Genomic DNA, 19740 nt, shown 5'->3' with positions numbered 1-19740 from the left:
TTTAAACAAATATAAACTCATAAGATCAAGAGGGGAACGAATGAAACTAACATAACAATAATTAAGCAAAAACCCATGTTGAACAATTTAGGCTCATTGTATGTATCTGTAATTACCTAATAATAGTTTCAGATATTTTCCCAAGTGATCTGCTGTAAGCACAGTGTATATTCATGTGCATTTGTTTAACCCATTATTATTTCATTCTGACGTCCTTAGAGTGGCATATTCTGCTATCTCACATTTTAGGTGCTGTTGTCAAAATTACATTTCCCTTTTGCTCTTTTAAGTAACCATTACAGCGGTACACAAACACTGGCTGGATGATAAAGGGAACATAAAATGCCTCAACAGCTACAATCTGTCTGTTTTTATTATATTGAAATGTTTACTACTGGAAACATGTTTTTAAAGCAATTATCAAAATGTATTAATGTTATATTCTGCATGTCAGATGGGGTTTCTTACAGAAGTCTCCCATGATAACCTGTATCAGATCAAATACAATACACAGACAGATGTCTTTTTCACTGAAAGGTGGGTTGGTACAGTCTTACCTAGCAGCTAGAAAGATACCTTGTTCTTTATTGTTATATGTTACCTGGAGGTCTGAGAAGATGATGCTGCTGATTCTATTTTAGGCCGCTTCACATAAACAGTGGTGGCTGGGAGGGGTGAGGAGACAAATAGCTAGCTGAACATAAAACAGCTTGGTTTCACACTTGGTCAGCATCCATCAACTCAGTTTAACAAGCCTTTGCCACCTAATAAGGACAGATGACGTTGTGCTTCCTCTGCACAACATTACTATTAGAATTCCCTGATATGACTTCAAAGGGAAAGAAAATACAGCCAGCGGTGCAAAGCTGTGTCGGCAGGCAGAGAAAGTGAATAAATGTGGGGATAGGATAGGTTGCCTGCGATGACAGAGCAGTCCGAGAATAGAAAATGGCAGGACAAGGTGATGAAGGACGGAATAGTGGAAGGAGAGGCAGCAGAAAAGAGAGCATGAAAACGAAATGCATAGACAGTAGTAGAGAACAGGACTGAGTCATCATTATGGTAATAGAGAGACGCAGCGAATGCAGCAGCTGAACTACGCTGACTCACTCAGATGCACTTTCAGTCGAACATGAAATGTCGTAGTGTACTCCAGGGAGAACTCCAGCAGTCCAAGGTTGGGGATTCAACTTTGAGGCTGACCCTCCATTTTCACGCCAAAATAGATCTTGTCAACAGCGTTGGGGCAAGAACTGAGTGAAGACCTGTGATTTATTTGAAATGCCGTGGGTGTTTTTGTCACTTTCTCCTGCAGAGGTACAGTTTAGTCTCATGCAATAAATCAATTTAAATGTAAATTGTTCTCTAGTTGACATTTATTGCACTCAAAAGTGTTAGTCATGTCTCAAAATTTTGAAGGCACAGTTTAAGTCCAGTTTAAAGTTTTTGAGAGTTAAGTCCAAGTCCAAATTTTTGACAGATAATTCCAAGTCAAGTTTTTAGTTTTTCGGAGCAAGTCCAACTTTAAAGTCCTTTACAGCTAACCCCAAATAAAATGCTTTGTGGGGTAAATTCAAGTCAAGTGCAAAGTCTCTGAGAGGCAAGTCAAGTCAAAGGTCTTTAAAGGACAAGCTGAACAAAGTCTGGTCTCAGCTCTTTGGAAGGCAAAGTCAAAGTCAAAGTCCCAAGCCTATCTTGCACAATGTTCACCTTTCAGTTCTGATTACATGCTATTAGAATCATAAATGAGATTATAAAAATCTGAGACTTTTTATCTGGGACTCGAAAAGTTATAGGTTCTCAGAGCACAGGTCTGATGCAAGTCTAAAATCTTGTTTTTATTACTTAAATGCAGCTTGCATCCAAATCCGAAAGTCAAGTCAATATCTTTAGATGCAGTAACATCTAAAAACTTAATTTGTAAACTGCAACCAAGTGAACATCACTGCTGCTGTCTGTGTATTATATCACACTGCATATACTAATCTGCTAAGTTTAATGAGTATGAAATACTGTGTCAATAAGCACAGATGAAAAGCTGAATTATTTCAGCAGATTTTTATTTATTCCACATAGCAGTATGCATCTGATTTATTCCCAAATCAGACAAACACATGTAAACTGAGTTCAGGCTGTCATGGAGTCTGTTGCAATGTTGCAATTCTTTCAAAATACACCTTAAAAATAAGTTAAACTTGGAAGCAGGGTTGTAGCTTAGATGCCTCATCTGTGCTGTATTTCTATAATATTTCCACATGCTCAGATGATGAACCATCAGCACTCTTCTAATGAGCGGCTAATGAGTGTGAAACCAAGTGTGGAGTGCCAGATGCAGTGGCCCTTTAACCTAATAACTCTTAATTGTGGTGCATACTGTGAATTACTGCATCACATAAACTGAGGATAAGTATCAATAAGAAGCCTTAAGGACTTTTCCATCCTCTGCTTTCAATTAGCATACCTGATTTCACAACTGTGGAATAATGTGAGACCAAGACCCTGGAGTGAATATTCATGACATTTATTAGGTAGAATAGAAATTCATCTTTGTACTTATTATACCTACCTGGCATGGAACAAGTCTATTCACACCTCCAGACTTATGTCTCAGGGTAATCCTCCAAGTTAGGGCCATGTTTTATAATTTACTAATCAAACAGACTAGCAGCCTCAGGAAATGCAGGGGATCATTGAAGGCATAATGTTTCAGTTTTGAGATTTCATTGTTATCATCATCAAACATGTACATGTTACAGTAAACTGTATTTTCTATAATTTTACTCTAATTATTATCAGAAGTTGCATTTTTCATAGACAAAATGGAATATGAAAGATGCCTATTTCACCAAGTGAAGTCAATGTACGTGAACACTAAAGTAAGTAAGAAATGTGGATGCTAACAGAAAATCTCAAACATTTCACTACATATCGAATTAGTTGAAAATAAAATGAAATTTCAAAATATTACAGTCTGATGTGTAAAGTCAAAAAGCTTCAGCAAAATAGGTTGCTCCAGTTAGGATAATTCATACACCATCCCTCAGTTCAAATAACTGAAACTAATTACAAACAGTTTGAATGAATAAAGATTGCCATTTTAGTACTAGTCTGATGTAGCTGAAATGCTGTAAACTGACAGTATCATTTTCAAAGCTAATAGTTAAAACCTTCACAATAGTTAGTTCAAAAGATTGTCTAAATGTGACCAATCAGAAGATATATATTTATTTTGTATGCCTGTAACATTCAAGTTCATCAACTTGCTCTGTCATGTTTTTGCACGTAGACATTGTCAGCTTGGAGATTGTTTTTCACTGCTTGAGAAAATGGAGAGAGCGTGAAAGCGGTTTCTCACGTCATTCCGTGAGAAATGCCAGCTCTGTTTCTAACACTCAGATAGACACAAGATGTGTGACTTCCTGAATCTTCACTAAAGAGTGACTGAGCAATGAGTCAACATGAAATGATGATAAAGTTTGAAAATGCCACTAGATAAGCCTCACAATTTAATAAAGAAGTTAAGCTTCTTTTAAATTTATAGAATGTTTATGGATTTGCTAAATATGTAGTTTGCAGAGTTTAGTGGTTTTTAAAATATTATATTGGTTCATCTCTATCAAATTTGCATAGGACATTCATAAATATGTCCCTTGCTATTTCCTTTGATAATCACAGCCTTACCCACCAGTCTTCAGGGAAGACGGTTCTGATTTATTATTATTATTTTGTTATTTTATGATGAAATTGTTGCGAGTGGTTGTTACTTGCAGGAATACACTACTCCATGAGAGAGTACTAGTGTGTGTTTGACCAGTCAGGGTGCAACAGTGTGTTGCAAAGAACCTCATATACTTACTCCAAGGAATATTTTGACACAAAATCATCTTGAAGGTGCCTAAGGCTTTTATCACAGCCAACGTTTGCAAAATCCTCCGAGGCTGGAAGAAGTCCAATATTCAAATGTCCTTTGATTGCTACGCAACACAGAGTAGTATTCCCTTGAAGCATTTTCATGCACTCTGGCCTCAGGTTTGGGAGCCACTTTTCCAGGACTTCAAAGTTGTAGTTGTGTGTCAGTTCACTGTTGTCTGTGACTTTAAGCAAAACACAGGATATCTCAACCAACATCTGCTTTTTTTTGTAAAAAAAAAAAAAAAAAAAAAGTGAAATGGACGCAAAACCAACCACAGTAAATCTCCCGCTTTTGGGAGCCTGTCTCTGCTCTGACAACGTCCCTGACATCAAATGTGTGTTATGAAGAAAAGAATAATTTATCTTACATTGCAGGCTAGAGCTATAAAAGAAGCCTAAGACTTGACATCTCTATATTCAATAACAGAGAGCCATCTGTAAGGTGGCTGAATGTCATTCTTCCTCTACAAAAGTGGCTTGGCTCAGTAGTTTTAAAGAAAACGCTGCAGCAAAAATTGTCAAGATAGCTGACAGGTGTTCACTTTATTCTCCAACATTTCTTTCATTGTTTTGTCAAGTTCGGATGATGTGGATAGTCCTGGACAAAATGGGTGAGTACTCTGAAAGTGAAACAGAGGGACAGAGATGAACAACTTTCACATTTAAGTACGCCAAAATCCCTTGGTATAAATATTAATCTGAGTAACCCATTCAAAACCACATGCTTGCTTCCAGGTGGAAGCAAGACGTGGAACCAAGACTGAGAACACCATCTCTACTGATAAGTAGAAATGAGTCAGCATCATGTTTTGAGGATGTTTTGCTGCTGAACAGGTTGGTGCATTTCACAGTATAAATGACGTCATGAGAGAAAAAATTATGTTATAGTTTCAAAAAAACATTTTTTTAAAAATTGCAGGTTAGGGCTTATTAAAAACGGGTTAATCAAATTAACAACATTCCAGCAAACTGTTGATGGAAGTTCATGGGAGAATCTCATTCTGTTTCAGTAGGACCATAAAGCAAGTGTTGACACAGATGTACTGAAAAATTATCATTCATCACCTTTCAGGTATCATTCCCATGATACCTGGCTCTGACATGTCATCAAGTTAGGAAAATACTGTTCATACTCGACCAGAGAAATTGTAAATTTGATTATTCAATTGCAATGCTTACGTGTGGCATGTTGAGCAAAGAATGGTTTCTCTCTTTTAAAGTCAGAAAATTATCAAGCCTGGCTTAGTCATCACCCATTCTCATTTACACAGACTGCCACAGTAATGGCCCATTTGGCTTTTACTGCCCTCTCCTAAATGTGCCTAAATCTGTAAATTGATTTGGAATCTTTTGGTTTGTCGCTGCCTTTCATTATCAGGCTTGGCGGTTCACACAGCTAAGAGACGCGGGTGTATTATCTAAGCAAGCACCCGCTCTTTCAATCCCCACCACCACCATCACCCCTCTGATAATCTACTTATCAGTCACTGATAGTGTGAGCTGGAATTGGCTCAGCTAATGGAAGCTACTCAAATAATGGTCTTTTCTGAACAATAACACTCAACAGTAGGTTGCTCTGACTGGAACATGTGCAGTGCATGGATGAATTTAATGGGTTAAAAAAAAATGTACAGAAAAGGCTCATCATTTCTTAGAAGTTCTTTCACTTTGGGGTTATTTCTATTTTTTGTTTGTTCTGTCAATTTGCCAAAGTTGATGTGATGAATGCAAAAAGTAGGTTTAGATTCCGAATATAACAGATTAGGTTTGGTTGTGTACAAGATACTATTTACCTGGAAGCATGACAACTTCAAGTATGTATTTTTTTTATTCACATAAAATATTTATTTGATAGTTATTAAGTTAATGAGACCACATTTTTCAAATATAAATCTAGTTTTTCCAATATTTAAAATGTTGCTGTCATTTCAGCATTGTTTGAAAACGTCTTCCTGAAACATTTCTATTTATTTTGTACAGTGCACAGCAATCTCTTGTTGGACTCTACACTGCTAGTGAAAAAGCTACTCCTCTGTTTCCTAAGGCAGCTCAACATGAAAGAAAAAAAAAGACAGTACAATGCACAATTAGGCAATCAATAAAATTTTATATCTTTATTTTCAGATCCATATAAGAGATGTAGCCTACTTGTGCTTTAGATATGAATGAATGAGATGCTGTATCACTGATTACTGTAGTTGCCATAATCAGTTTCTTATTTTATGTCATATAAATGTAATTTAGATCAGTCGTACCCAACCCCCGGGCCGCGGACTGGTACCGGGCCGCACAAGAAATAATTTAATATTTCCATTATCATGTATTATCTGAGTCTGGAGGATCTTTTATTTTGAAAATCGTTTAACCGCATTCTTTCGGTTACGTCTTGCGCGCCAACATTGATCCCATAAGCAGCAAAATGAGTAAGAAACAGATCATATGTCTTTGAAAAGTTTCTTTGCGAAGGGGAAAGGACCCAGACAAGAGACAGGAGAATGAATTTATCGAGGACCGGTAGATTATTCCCACATTCAGAGCCTTGCTAAAGAGGCAACGAAGCCTTCAAACTGCTTCGCTACTTACAAACCAAACAGGCTGCGCATAAGCAACACCTCGGGTGTCGTTGACTCCCGTCAATCCCAGATGGGACCGTCTGGTTGCAGAGCTCAAGCTCAGGGCTCCCATTGATTTGTCATTATCTGAGTTAAATTGTTTATTAAAGTAAAATATTTTGGATTACAACTGCATGTTTGTCTCTTTGATAAGCGGAAATGTAGACTATCTGCTATTATCTTTCATCTCAGGTTCAGCGGCACAAGTGTTAAAATTATCAGGGTACTTACTCATTCACACATGGGCAGGATTTTGACCTGGTGTACTGGCTGCACTTCACTGTAGCATCTTCGTTGTACCTAATTGATCAAAAGATGTGATAAGAGGCTCCATTTCTGGATACTGTAACACTGGGTTGAATGTTTTTCTTTTTCTTTTCGTAAGCTGAGATGCTGGGGTTGAAATGTATCCACAGGTACTACATTCTCTGCCCACAGCATTCACATGATATATTGCCTAAAAGAAAGACCATAAGAATGTGAAATATGAAAAAATGTGACCCTTTTTGACATTACTTTTTGTAATGTCAAAAAGTTGCCATTACAAATGTTATATTAACAAGACTTAAACCCTACAGTCTTTCAGCTTCTTCAAATCTTAACAACATTGGTGTCAAATGTTTGTGCTGGTTTAAGCAGCAAAAAGTTTCATTTGTGCTTCTATTATGCTAAAAATATAATAAAAAAGCTTTTAGAGGTTTTCATCAATATATTCAATGCAAAAGTAGTACAAATCTGGATTCATACTACGGTTCATGAAGATGGTAAGTGAGTTATCTACTCCAGGTAGGATATAAGGAAAGTGGAAAAACCTACCTGCTAATTATCAAAATAGTGTCTTTAAATAAGTCGAAGGGATATAAAAGCCACGAATAATGATGCTTCAGTTACAATGCAAATCCATTTCTAACATTATCTTATTGTTTCTTTTACAGTAGAACCGCAATCACTAATGTTTTCAAGGCAAAAGAAACAGTTTGTGATTGGTTATTTTTTAACAGGAGATTCAGCTCAGAGAAAAAATGTTTGTTTCTCTTTGGAAGTGAAGGAGAAAGACTTTCACCTGAATGCAAGGTTAACATAAAAATGCTAAAACTATACGTTTTTTTTTTTTTTTGTATGAATAGACTCCATGTTCACAGAAGTCATGCGGCCTAGACTATTTAATACAAAGTAAGTCAGGGAATGCTTTATGCTTTTGGAAAACTGTTAACATCTTTTAGATCTCTGACTGAATATGAAGGAAATTACCAACTTGCCAAGAGCTGAAGAACATGCAAGGGATCAAGAGTCTATCTGACCCCGAGTCTTAACAGAGGAAGTTTAGATCCAAAGTAAAATTGGAAATGCTCTTAATACCGTCAGGTGCATGACCTCTGTCATCCCTGCAGCTTTCCTGCCTTTAACTCATCAAGTGTTTGAGCTGTAAGTAATTACTCCTGCTGATCTTGGTTCTTTGCTGGCATTCAGCTGCAGGATGGGAACTGGAGCAACATTTTCTCTGCAAACTGGGCTCCCTCATCAGTTTGTCATTCAGCTCTGCCAATGCCTGAGCGCAAACTGTTCATTAGATTGATGTGTTTTAGAGAAAGGATATGTCTAAAAGTTAGGATAGTAGCTTTCCAGGACTGGGGAACCATGGTTGCTTTATTCCTGGAAGTTCTCAAAATATTCTTTTCCACTTAATATAACCACTATTTCTAGAGGAAATAAACGTGTCCATATATATTTTTTGATTGAAATGTCAAAAATAGACAACTGTAACATAAATAGTTATTTTTTTTAGAAAATAGAAACTAATTAAAAAGCACACAGATTAAAGTAAACTGTAGTTGTTGGAACATATTTATCTAAACTCCTACTGCTACAGCTGACAAATGTAGTGAAGAGATTTCTCACAGCTAGGCCTGGGAACTTATCCAAGCTTTAAAAAAAAATAAAAAATAAAAAATTACATTTACATCCCTGAACTACATTTACATCCCCAAACTCTTAAACACAGCACTCGACTATTAAATAACACTCACATGCCATTTTTCTGTAAAATGAAAAGAGCAAAATCCCTCTGTGTTGCTCAGATGTAGCTTATCTTTCAAACCCGATTGTCATAATCCCGATGACTGAAGTTGTCCTCACTGAAAGGCTTAAGGATAAACTAAAAGACGAACACATCACAGCGCTCTTCCACCATCTAAGCTCTCATCAGGCTGCATAACAAGGAGGACGAGTAAGAGGTATGTTTTACTGTTGTGAGAGTGCCACCTGCTGATCTGAGACGTGTTTGGTATCCATCTCATGTCTCTACTTTAATAGCTCCCATAAGTCAAAGTGAAAAAGATCACAAACTGTTACGGGTAAGCAGCAGCTTCAGCTGGTTTTACCACCGTTTGTCATTGTAATGCCCCAGGTATGCTGACTGCTTGTTTGTCATCCTAGAGGCGGGGAATTACGATATCAAAGCTAAAAAAGGACAGCTAGGTAAACAGACTATGAACTGGCTTGGACTTTATTGCAGCGCAGAGATTGTAGGGATAAATGTCGGACCAGCAGCAGCTGTGATTAAAGTCTGCAATGAACACGTGGATGTGAAATTATTTGTTCTTTTGAAAAAGCTGCCAAGTGATGCAAAGAATCTGGAGAATAGTAAAAGCATAGAATCTGGCACTTTTCAAATATGAAATCAAAGTCCTTTACAGTGAAATATATAAAAAAAACATTTCAAATTGATGCAGTACGAACAAGCTAAAAAGAGTCATATTGAAATAAAGGATGGAGACCACTAACACCAGAATCACATGAACAGGTTTTAAGAATTAAATCTTTAGCTTCGACTACATAAGTCAATGAATAACAGAGACATTTTAACTTGTTTTTAACTTGTATACAGTCATTTAATTGCTAAGTATTTATTCTCTTATTGGAATAAAACACAAAACAGTAGAATTTAATGACAGCTTTATAATTTATGCTATAATCTTGTCTTATTTCTTATGTAATGGCACTGCTTTCTTTTATTTCAGTGACAAGAGAAGAGTTGGTTTCTAGGTAACAAACTTTTATGTGTAAAAAACCCCCAAAATTAATCATTCTTATCAGACCTTCAGACATTCCTTTGTCTCAATTTTTGCATTTTATTCACTTTGTCATACTACAATAAAGTCATAAAATCTGTAATTTCTAAATATAATAGGAGACATAATGAATTTTTTTTCTTACGTAATCACAATAGGCTTCAGTTTTGCATTTTAAATAGGAGCAAACCTATTCAGTGAAATAAAATGAAAATAAAAAGTGAAAAAGACTTAAAAGAGCTGCTTTCAATTTTATTTGAAAGAGATGCTTTGTTTGTTGCCTTGAACTATTTTCCTTTACAGAAGGAAAATAAGAAAAGCTGATGAGGCAGATCCATTCATTTATTAAACTGACATTCAGCCTGTATTGTTCCTCCAGGACTTGTAGCAATGTTTACTTTGGTTTATGATCAAATGGCTTGTCAGCATAGTAGAATAGCTCATCAATAATGTTCTTATATTTGCATCTTTTTTTCCTGCTATATACATACTACCCCTCCTGCCATTGATAACAGGAGTCTACCTATTTTAGTGTGGTTTGCAGAATGTATGTTTTTAAGTTCAGAGCAACAACACATCACCTCACACTTACCAGATATGACACAATGACCACTGAACTGACTAATGGTGTGAATAATGATTATTATTACTTTGTTACATTGCCTGTTAGTCTGTAGGAGATAACTAGTAAGTGAACCTTGTGTTATCAGGGTTGCTGAGTTTGAAGCAGGAAAATGAGCCAGGGAATGGTTCTACTAGAGTGCGACTCTGAAACTCCAGCTCTAGCAGTGGCTTTATGCTATAGAGTGGTTAGTGTCTATCAAAAGTTTAAGTTAGTTGGTCTGAGAGTAGGGGATGCAGAGGTTAAGACTAGATGGAGACAGATGAATTGCTGTGGCGACCCCTGGAGGGAAAAGCCAAAAGAGAAGAAGAACTGCCTATCAAAAGTACACCAACAGAAGAATGATGGTGAACCAGTGACAGGATAATGTGTGGCCAAGGCTCAGATTCAACTGGAGACCACAGGCTGGCCCATTTGGTTGAAAAATATAAGCTATTTGGAAAGCTTATATCTGGCATAAATCATATGCAAAAACCTAAAGCAATTTTGAAAAGAATACTCAAAATTTCCCCACAATGATGTCAATTATTTTAAAAAGGTTTGTGGCAAACCTTCCTGACACAATTTCATTTATGGACAATTACTTTTCAAACTGGATATAAAAATATATTCTGGAGACCAGCATTTTGTTTAATTTAATCATGTTACATTTTTCACTTCACCACTTGATGATTGTCCTAAACACTTATGTGTGACAAAAGAACAAGAACACAAACAAACTACAAGAGGATAGATGTCCTAAATGTTAAGAACAAGTTGACATTCTACGTCCGTTCACTTTGTGGTTTGATGCTGTGAAATATCTTAAACTTGTAAAAGATTTCCTGCAATGGAAAGAGTCCCCCTTTTTTGAATGTTTGGCAAAACATAAGATGGCTTAATGCCTAAAACATTGAAGTTTTGGGTTTCTCTCCAGGATTTAACAAAATAAGCTTAATTTAAAAAAGCAGTTTGTGTGATTTTGATGGATTTCTAATACCCTTAAGATATGGGTTTTTTTTGTTTTGTTTTTGTTGTTTGTTTGCAAGATTTTTTGGCATCAAAAAGGGAAGACAGTTTCATGTATAAACTGATTTTGGTGTCAGTGGGTGTGAAAGTGTGAAAGCACGATGCTGTGTGGGCTGCAGATATGATGCTTGGCCTCCTCTCATGCAGCTAGTGGCTGCTGACTGATTTAAAGTAAGGTGATAATCTGAGAGATTTATCACATGTTGGATTGGAAATGATATGTTAAGAGACCTTTGAGGGGCTTGACCAGCAGTCGTAAATTTTGGTTCTTGCATAAAACCACAAACATATTTGTGGAGCTCAATTTTAGGTCTTGAAATTAACTGTAAAACATGACAGAATAGACCATGAATCGTTCCATGAATTGGGGGCGTAGGGCTATTTTCAACTCAAGTTCTTCAGTCTAATTTGAGAGCTGGCTCTCGGACTCTGAACTGCAACGTTAGTATTGAAGTACTACTTTAACAAAACATGTTGAGTGAATTACAGATCACCTAAGATGTTCTTGTGTTCAGTGTATTTACATAAGCTTTACCAATCATTCCAATGGCCATGTGTGGATAAAACCACACACCTAGATATACAGGCTGCTTCTAGAAACATTTGTCCATGGGGTCCTCAGAGGAGCTCCCAGAATTTCACCGTGGTACCAAGGAAAGGTTGCTACAAATGTGCATCTTGTCCAGTTTTGAAATTACTATGTAAAGTTAGCCTACTTGTGTTTATTCAATAGAGTCCAGTACAGAACGGATGCATAGCAACCGCGTCATCAACCCAGAATGCATTGCACAAGTGAAAAAATGGTGACCACTAGGGGTGAAAAATAAAACGAAAGATATACCATTTTTTTTTTTTTTTATACTTTATTTTTGGTAAAGTTTTTATACATAGCAAAACAACACATACACACAAAAATCAAATAAAATGAAATAAAAAAAAATAAAAAAAATCACAAGTACAGTGAACAGCAATCTGAACAGAGAGGTCACCAAGGGGGGGTGAAGACAGCAATACATCACAAAAAAATTAACTTAAAACAGAGATTTTAGGTGTACAGATTACAGTGCTTGTAGAGTTCCATGAAGAGTCAAACAGGTGAGAGTTTATTTGCGGACTTACCAAGTCCTTACAGTACCCAGAATAATGAAGTTAACAATAACTCAATTTACTTTCGAATTCCTATACATTAACCATTTCGACCAACATTTTTGGAATTTGTTTTCCTGGAGTCTAATAGAGAAGGTAAGCATTTCCATTTCACGTATTTCTTCAACAATGGCTGACCAGTCACACAACGTCGGTGGGCTCCCACTGAGCCACCTTCTTGTTATTGATTTCTTTCCTGCTATCAGTATTATTTTCAGAAGGTACTTATCTTGAGTGTTGAGTTCATTTGGTAAATTACTTAGGTATATAGTTTTAAATTCGCACTCAATTTCGAAACCAAGAATTGCTCTTATCTCTTTGGCTACCTTCAGCCAGAAGGAATGAATCAATGGGCAGCCCCAGAAAATATGAAAGTGGTCAGCCATTACACTGTTACATTGTCTCCAACAATGCCCAGATTCAGATCTGCCAGTCTGAGAAAATGTCCTTTTGGGGGTTATAAAAAACCTAACAATATTCTTCCACGAGAATTCCCTCCAGTGACCTGAGTTGTGGTGGTTGAGTTTGTTTGGCAAATGTTGAGCCACTCATCCTCCGTCAGCGTTATTTTAGCCTCTCTTTCCCATGTATTTTAATATATAATGTAGATGTTTTTTATTATTTTCTAAGCGCACATATAGTCTGGACAGCCTCTTCTTATAAGATTTACCTTTATAAGCATCGATAAAGATATTAATGAGGTCCTGATCATTTTTTTCCAACCATTTAATGTTCTTATTAAAGTGATGCCTGAGCTGCAAGTATCTGAAAAAGTCTCGTTTGTCAAGGTCAAATTTTTCCTGCAGTTGTTGGAAACTTTCCAGATCAGTACCAGAAGAAATCATGCAGTATGAAGTCAAGCCTTTTCTGGTTAGTTGATTGAATTTTGAGTCAAGTTGTGCTGGTACAAAGTCCCTATCGTGCTCGATCCATCTTAATATCCTAGTTTTCCTTTCCAAAAGTGGGTTTTGGAACTCTCTAAACCAAATACTGAGAGGGACTTTTGTGGCAACACACAACTCATCTGCATATTTAGTCTTGAGGTGTTTATCCCCCAGCAGGGCCTGCAGGGGGATGTCAATTTGACTTAATTCTAGTTCTTTCCATTTTGCTTCATACCCCTCTTCACACCAGTAAACTGCAAATTGAAGTTGTGCTGCTCTGTAATAATTTTCCAAACATGGGAGTGACATTCCTCCTTTATCTCTTGGTAACTGTAACGTTTTATAGCGTACCCTTGGTTTCTTATTCTGCCATATAAACCTGGAAATGATCCGGTTCCACTCGTTAAACTGCTTGGGGGGAATTTCTATTGGTAAAGATTGAAAAAGGAACAACAGTTGAGGTAAAATTATCATTTTTATGGTTTCTATTCGGTTGTACAAATCGAGCATCAGGGGAGCCCATTTGTCCAGATTATTTTTAACTTTATTAGTCATAGCACCATAATTAGCTTTGTATATTTTGTTTATGTTTCTAGTAATATTTACACCTAAATATTTCATGGTTCTTGTTTTCCAATTAAATTTGAACTGGTTACTTATTTCCTCTCGGGGTGAGTAGTTAAAGCACAGGGTCTGAGTTTTTCCAATATTTAATTTATAACCTGAATGAAGTCCAAACTGGTGGAGGCAGGACATGAGGTTGGATAGACTGGCATCTGGATCTGATAAGGTCACCAGGACATCATCAGCATATAGACATAATTTGTATTCTCTTCCCTTAAATATGATTCCCTTAATTTCTGGGTCTTCCCTAATCTTTTGAGCAAGTGGTTCTATAAAAAGTGCAAAGAGGATTGGGCTCAGAGGACATCCTTGCCTGCAGCCTCGTTCCAGAGGAATTGTACCTGAAAGGCCTCCATTTATTTTGATCCGGGCTTCTGGTGAACTATATAGTGATTTTAAACAATTTATAATTGTATTATTAAAACCAAATCGCTGCAGAACCAAATATAAGTAATCCAATCCCATGCGAATCAAAGGCTTTTTCAGCATCAAAACTGATTGCTAAAGATTTCAAATTATTTCTGCTCATAAAGTCGAACAGGTGTAAAGCTCGCCTCACATTATCCTGAGTACGTCTATTTTTGATAAAACCTGTCTGGTCTGTATCAATCAGTTCGGGAATAATATTTTCTAGTCTACTGACAATTATTGAAGTGAATATTTTGTAATCAATGTTCAAGATCGAAATGGGGCGGTATGAGCTACACTCACTTTTATCCTTTCCTGGTTTTGGTATAATGGATATTATTGCTTGTTTCCAGGATGGTGGAGTTTCCCCTCCTTTAAGCACATGATTAAAACACTTTAACAGCAGAGGTTTTATAGATCTCCTAAATATTTTATACCATTCAGCTGGTAATCCGTCTCCTCCAGGTGACTTACTTGCTTTCAATTTTGAGATGGCTTTATCAACTTCTTCTGGCGTGATATCTGCTGAAATCCACTTATTTTGCTCAATGCCAATTGAGGGGAGATCCAAGGAGTCTAGAAACTGTTTTACTGAGGAAAGCTCAGTTAATTCAGGTTGACTATATAAGTTCCTGTAGTATATTTCAAATGAATTATGTATTTCGTCCGGGGAGAAACACATCTGGTTGGAAGTAGGGTTTTTAATTTTAAAGATGGATCTGTCTAATTGTTGTTGTTTTAGTCGCCAGGCTAATATTTTTTTCGCTCGAGGTCCATTTTCGTAATACGTTTGTTTAATATATTTGAGATTAAGTGTCACTTTGTCATTGAGCTTCTGATTTAGGTCGACTTTTAATGCAGCTATTTGCTGTAGTAGAGCAGGGTCTTTGGTTTCAATATGTTTCTGCTCTAAAATGTTTAGTTGTTTAGTCAGGTCACTGAATTGCTCAGATTTTTCTTTCTTCTTCCTTGATGCCCACATTATTATTTTTCCACGCAGTACTGCTTTTGCCGCATCCCATAATATACTTGGAGACAATTCTTCGCTGTTATTGAATTCTACATATTCTGTAAATTCTTTGTTAACGAATTCCTCAAATTTGTTATCATTCAACAGAGCTGTATTAAGTCTCCATATTGTTGTTTTAGGGTGAGTATCTAAATATAGTTTCAAATATACACCAGAGTGATCTGACACATCCCTAGTACCAATAGTACAGTCTAGGACCCTATATCTGTCTGCTCTAAATAGGAAAAAGTAATCAATTCTTGAGTAAACGCCATGAGGGTGGGAGAAAAAGGTGAACTTCTTAGCCAACGGGTGGCATTCCCTCCAGACATCCAATAAGCCAATCCTTTTAATCATTTTGTTTATATACAGGGATTCTGAGTTGATTTTCTTTGAAGGGTTTGAGGAATCCAGGGAAGGATGCAGTTGTGCATTCCAGTCCCCTCCACATATCAAAACGCCAGATGTTTCAGTCAATATAAGATCAAATATTTTATCAATAAATGTTTTGTCATGTCCTGGAGGTCTATATACGTTAAGTAAAGTTACTTCATTTGAGTCTAATGTTCCCCTCACCAAAATAAAACGGCCTTCTTTGTCTGTAATTTGTTTGGAAACCTGGAAGTCCACATTATTTGCAATTAATATTGCCACGCCCCTGGTGTTTCCACTTGAGTGGGAGGAATAAAATGTCTTTCTAAACCCCATTTTTTTAAACTTTTCGTGATCTGCTTTTGTTAAATGGGTTTCTTGCCAGAAGATAATTTGTTGTTGTTCTCTCTTCATCTTAGCTATGAGTTTTCCTCTTTTAATTGGATTCTGTAACCCGTGAACATTAATAGTTATAAATTTATATTGCTGTTGGAGCATAAATCATAAAGTGGATAAAACCCTCTAACTTGCACATCCAAGGTGACCTCAACAATGAAACATTTGTAAAAATCATAAACAAAGAACCTGGAACTTGAAGGCATACTAAAGGAACGACTTCCAAAACAAAATGACTCATTACAGAGTCCCGGGTGAAGAGAAAATCCCCATGAGACTCTGTCCATGGGGGTCTCTCAGTGCAAACTGACATCGCTATGAGTTTAAGCTCAGTGCACAATCAGAGCCCTTGAACCGGCTCCCATAACTACGGTCATGTGTTGTCTATTATTTAATCTGTAACGTATTTCTCTTTAACATTAGCGAAGGTTGGATAAAGAGTTATTATAATTATGTCTGACAGTGTCTCTAGACAAAGATATTCAATTCTTAGTCCGCACGCTGGATTTTTTCAGTGTGATTGCATTATCTTACTGCATGATTTTTAACGAACGGCGCTTAACTTGGAGAAGCGGCATCAACTCCCGATTCATGACGAAATCCGCTGAGTTTTTTCCGTGCCCTCTCTCCGTGTGCATCGGGGTTCCGTCTTTTGGCCTCCGCCATCACCCAGGACAGTCTGTCCATTATCTCCATCGGCGCCGCCGGGGGGGAACCATCGTTGCTATTGCAGTCGGGAGCGAAACCTCTCTTCTGTAGGTCTCTCAAGGCGTCCGCCGCGCTGTTATATGTGACCGGGCCACCGTCAAAAAACACACGAAGCTTCGCTGGTTGCGGGGTTTGGAAGCGGAGACCTTTTTCTTTCAGAAGTTTTCTGATAGGGGCATAAGCTTTCCTCTTCTTTTGGGTCTCTGTCGGATAGTCCTGGTCAAAATAAACCCGCTGCTGGTTGAGGTGTATCTCTCTTTTCTTCCACGCGCGGCACCAAATCCCTGGTTCTGAATGCCAGAAAGGAGACCACCACGGAGCGGGGGTTCGCATTCGGCGGTGGTTTGGGACCCAGAGCCCGGTGGCAGCGTTGTATAGCTAGGTCAATATCCTGGAGTGACAGCTCAGCCTTAATGAAACCGACCATAAACTCCAGTAAATTGTCTCCCTCTGTGTCCTCCGGAATCCCATACACACGGATGTTGTTTCTACGTGAGCGTGCTTCTAAATCAGTCAGTTTGGCTTGAATTTTATCTTGATTGCTTATGGTTTGAGACAGCACCTCTTTCACCGCTGCGGTCCACTCCTCCATTTCTGCCACACGCTTTAACGACTCCTCCGTTCTCTCTTGGTTCTCTTTTACGTCCGACACGATTTCATTTAGTCTTCCATTAATCTCCTCTTGAAAACGTCTAAAATCTCTCTTCATGTCAGCAGAGAAGTCGTCACGAAAGCAGCGAAGCTCTTCTTTCACGTCTGCACGGATAGCTACGATCTCTTTGTGGATAGCTCCGATGCTAGCTTGAAGCCCTTCCATAGCCATGTGCTCGTCACTTACGCCTTCGTCGAATAGTGTTTTAAAAGTTCTCTCGTCCGTTTCTTGTATTTGTTTTGATTTACCGTTACCTTTTGATGGCTTTCCCCTTTTCATCATAAAATATCCGTTTTTAGAGGGTTAATTCAGCTCTGGCAAAGGGGAATTGGACGACCGAGTTGGGAGCTCTGGTTCAACGCGTCCGCTCACCTCAGCGCCATAACCGGAAGTCCGATATACCATTTTTAAAGTAATTGAGTTTTGACATCTCACAAACAGCAATTTTTTAGTTCTTAGGAAAACTACAACATATTTAGGCCAACATGTTCAACTAATTGTGGATCCCTTTAAAATGATAGTCTGTTGAAAGGACCAGGCTTCTTATAATTTTTCTAATTTTATATTCTGGGTTACCATTTTTGATCCAGTTAGTTAAAACTGTCTAAGGAGGTTCTAACAGCTTCATTTCTTAAGCTGCTAGATGCAGTGGCATTTCAAGTGATTAAATAATCCAGCAGTTTTAAGGAGTGATTGAGCTTTTGTGGGTTATTTTTTTTAGCTCAATCACTTAAAAGCTTTAGACAAATGTCTAAAGTGGTCTTACCGATTATGCTAAGTATGCCAAATGTATTTGGTGTTTCCCGTATGTTCAGACATAACATAAACTGGTGAAATTGAGAAAAAGAAATGCATGAAATATAGCTAGATACAGTATGTGAAATGTAACACATACAGTTGTCGGGAAGAGTTGTCTGATTTTTATTTCATTTATATGCAGATGGATGTGTTTTTAAATTATTTTTGAGTTCCACATGTTAAAAAGATTTTTAATTGCTAAATGCTGTTCCATTATTAGGAACTCTAAGCGGCATCTTTCCAGTCTCCAGCCCAATCCGTGCCTATCATTTGAGTTTTCTATTTATATTATAAAATATATTTTTTAAATGACATGTCAGCTGAACTCTGTGTGATCATTTGTCTTTACCACAGGCCAAAGCCTAAGAACCTTTTGTAAATAAACACCTGGCTAGTAAATTGTTGGGTAATTAATGTTACATCTGCTGTCATTTTTCATGCTGTTGTACTGGCCTTTGGATGGTAATTACTTTGGCCTATGTAAGGATTCACTGCACACACAGCCACTGGAAAGATTTGAGAAATTACCTAATTAATGTGGTCATACTGTATATTTGATTACAGAAAAAGCGCAAAATAATTAATAGACAGTGTGATTTGTGGGTAGAGAAGCCCTTCAAAGAAAGTTTGAAATCCAACTTTTGGTTTATGATGCTTAGGATTCAGTTTTCACGTTCATGAGAAACATGAACGTTAATTAATTTACAATCTTGTAAATTAAGCTCACAACACTATTACAGTTACGCAAGCTTTAGGAAGTTTCAGGAACATGTTTGCATTTCAACCTTCTTTTAAATTTCTGTGTGGATATAAATATTCAATAGGTGTCATAAAAGTAAAATACATCCAATCTAAAAAAAAATTATGTGATTTCATAAATGAGCTTGCAACACCTTTCCGTTTAAAAGAACTATAATGGTGTCTTTACTGTGCTACCTAGCTCATGATGTTGCAGGATGTTACAATCTCAAAAGATACAATCTTAGAACACCTCCAATTCCATTTAGGCCAGCGTTTTAACGAAAATACGCAAAAACCAAAGTATCTGCAAAATTAATGACAGGCTTTAGACGAAGTAAACAAACAGTTGAAGGACGCCCATTTGTTTATCTTTCATAAAAATGTGTAAAAAAAAACAAAAAAGAGCAATCTTTCACAAAATGCTTAATTCCAACCATTTGTCGATTTGTCCTTATTATAAGTTTTATACCCACTTTTACAACTGGTTGTTATGTAGTATTTGCAAGGAGGAAGTCATTCACGATAACTGATTTGATTTGATAAAGGGTCACAATCCCACCATATTTTATATGAATCTGAAATTCTATCAGAACCACAACCATCTAATTTAAAAAAAACCCCAAAAACTTATCTACCAGTTCCAGCAGAAGTGAACTAGTAAGTTGTGTTCAGAAAAAATCGGCACGAAATAGGCGTGGATTGGACAATATGTGGATATAACAGAGAAGTAGCAAAGACGTGAAATAAATGGTGGCCGAGAAGAAAAAACTAGCAGTC

The sequence above is a fragment of the Gambusia affinis genome, linkage group LG06 (genome assembly GCF_019740435.1).
Source record: "Gambusia affinis linkage group LG06, SWU_Gaff_1.0, whole genome shotgun sequence".
NCBI lineage: Eukaryota > Metazoa > Chordata > Actinopteri > Cyprinodontiformes > Poeciliidae > Gambusia > Gambusia affinis.
Note: the sequence above shows the minus strand (reverse complement) of the source record.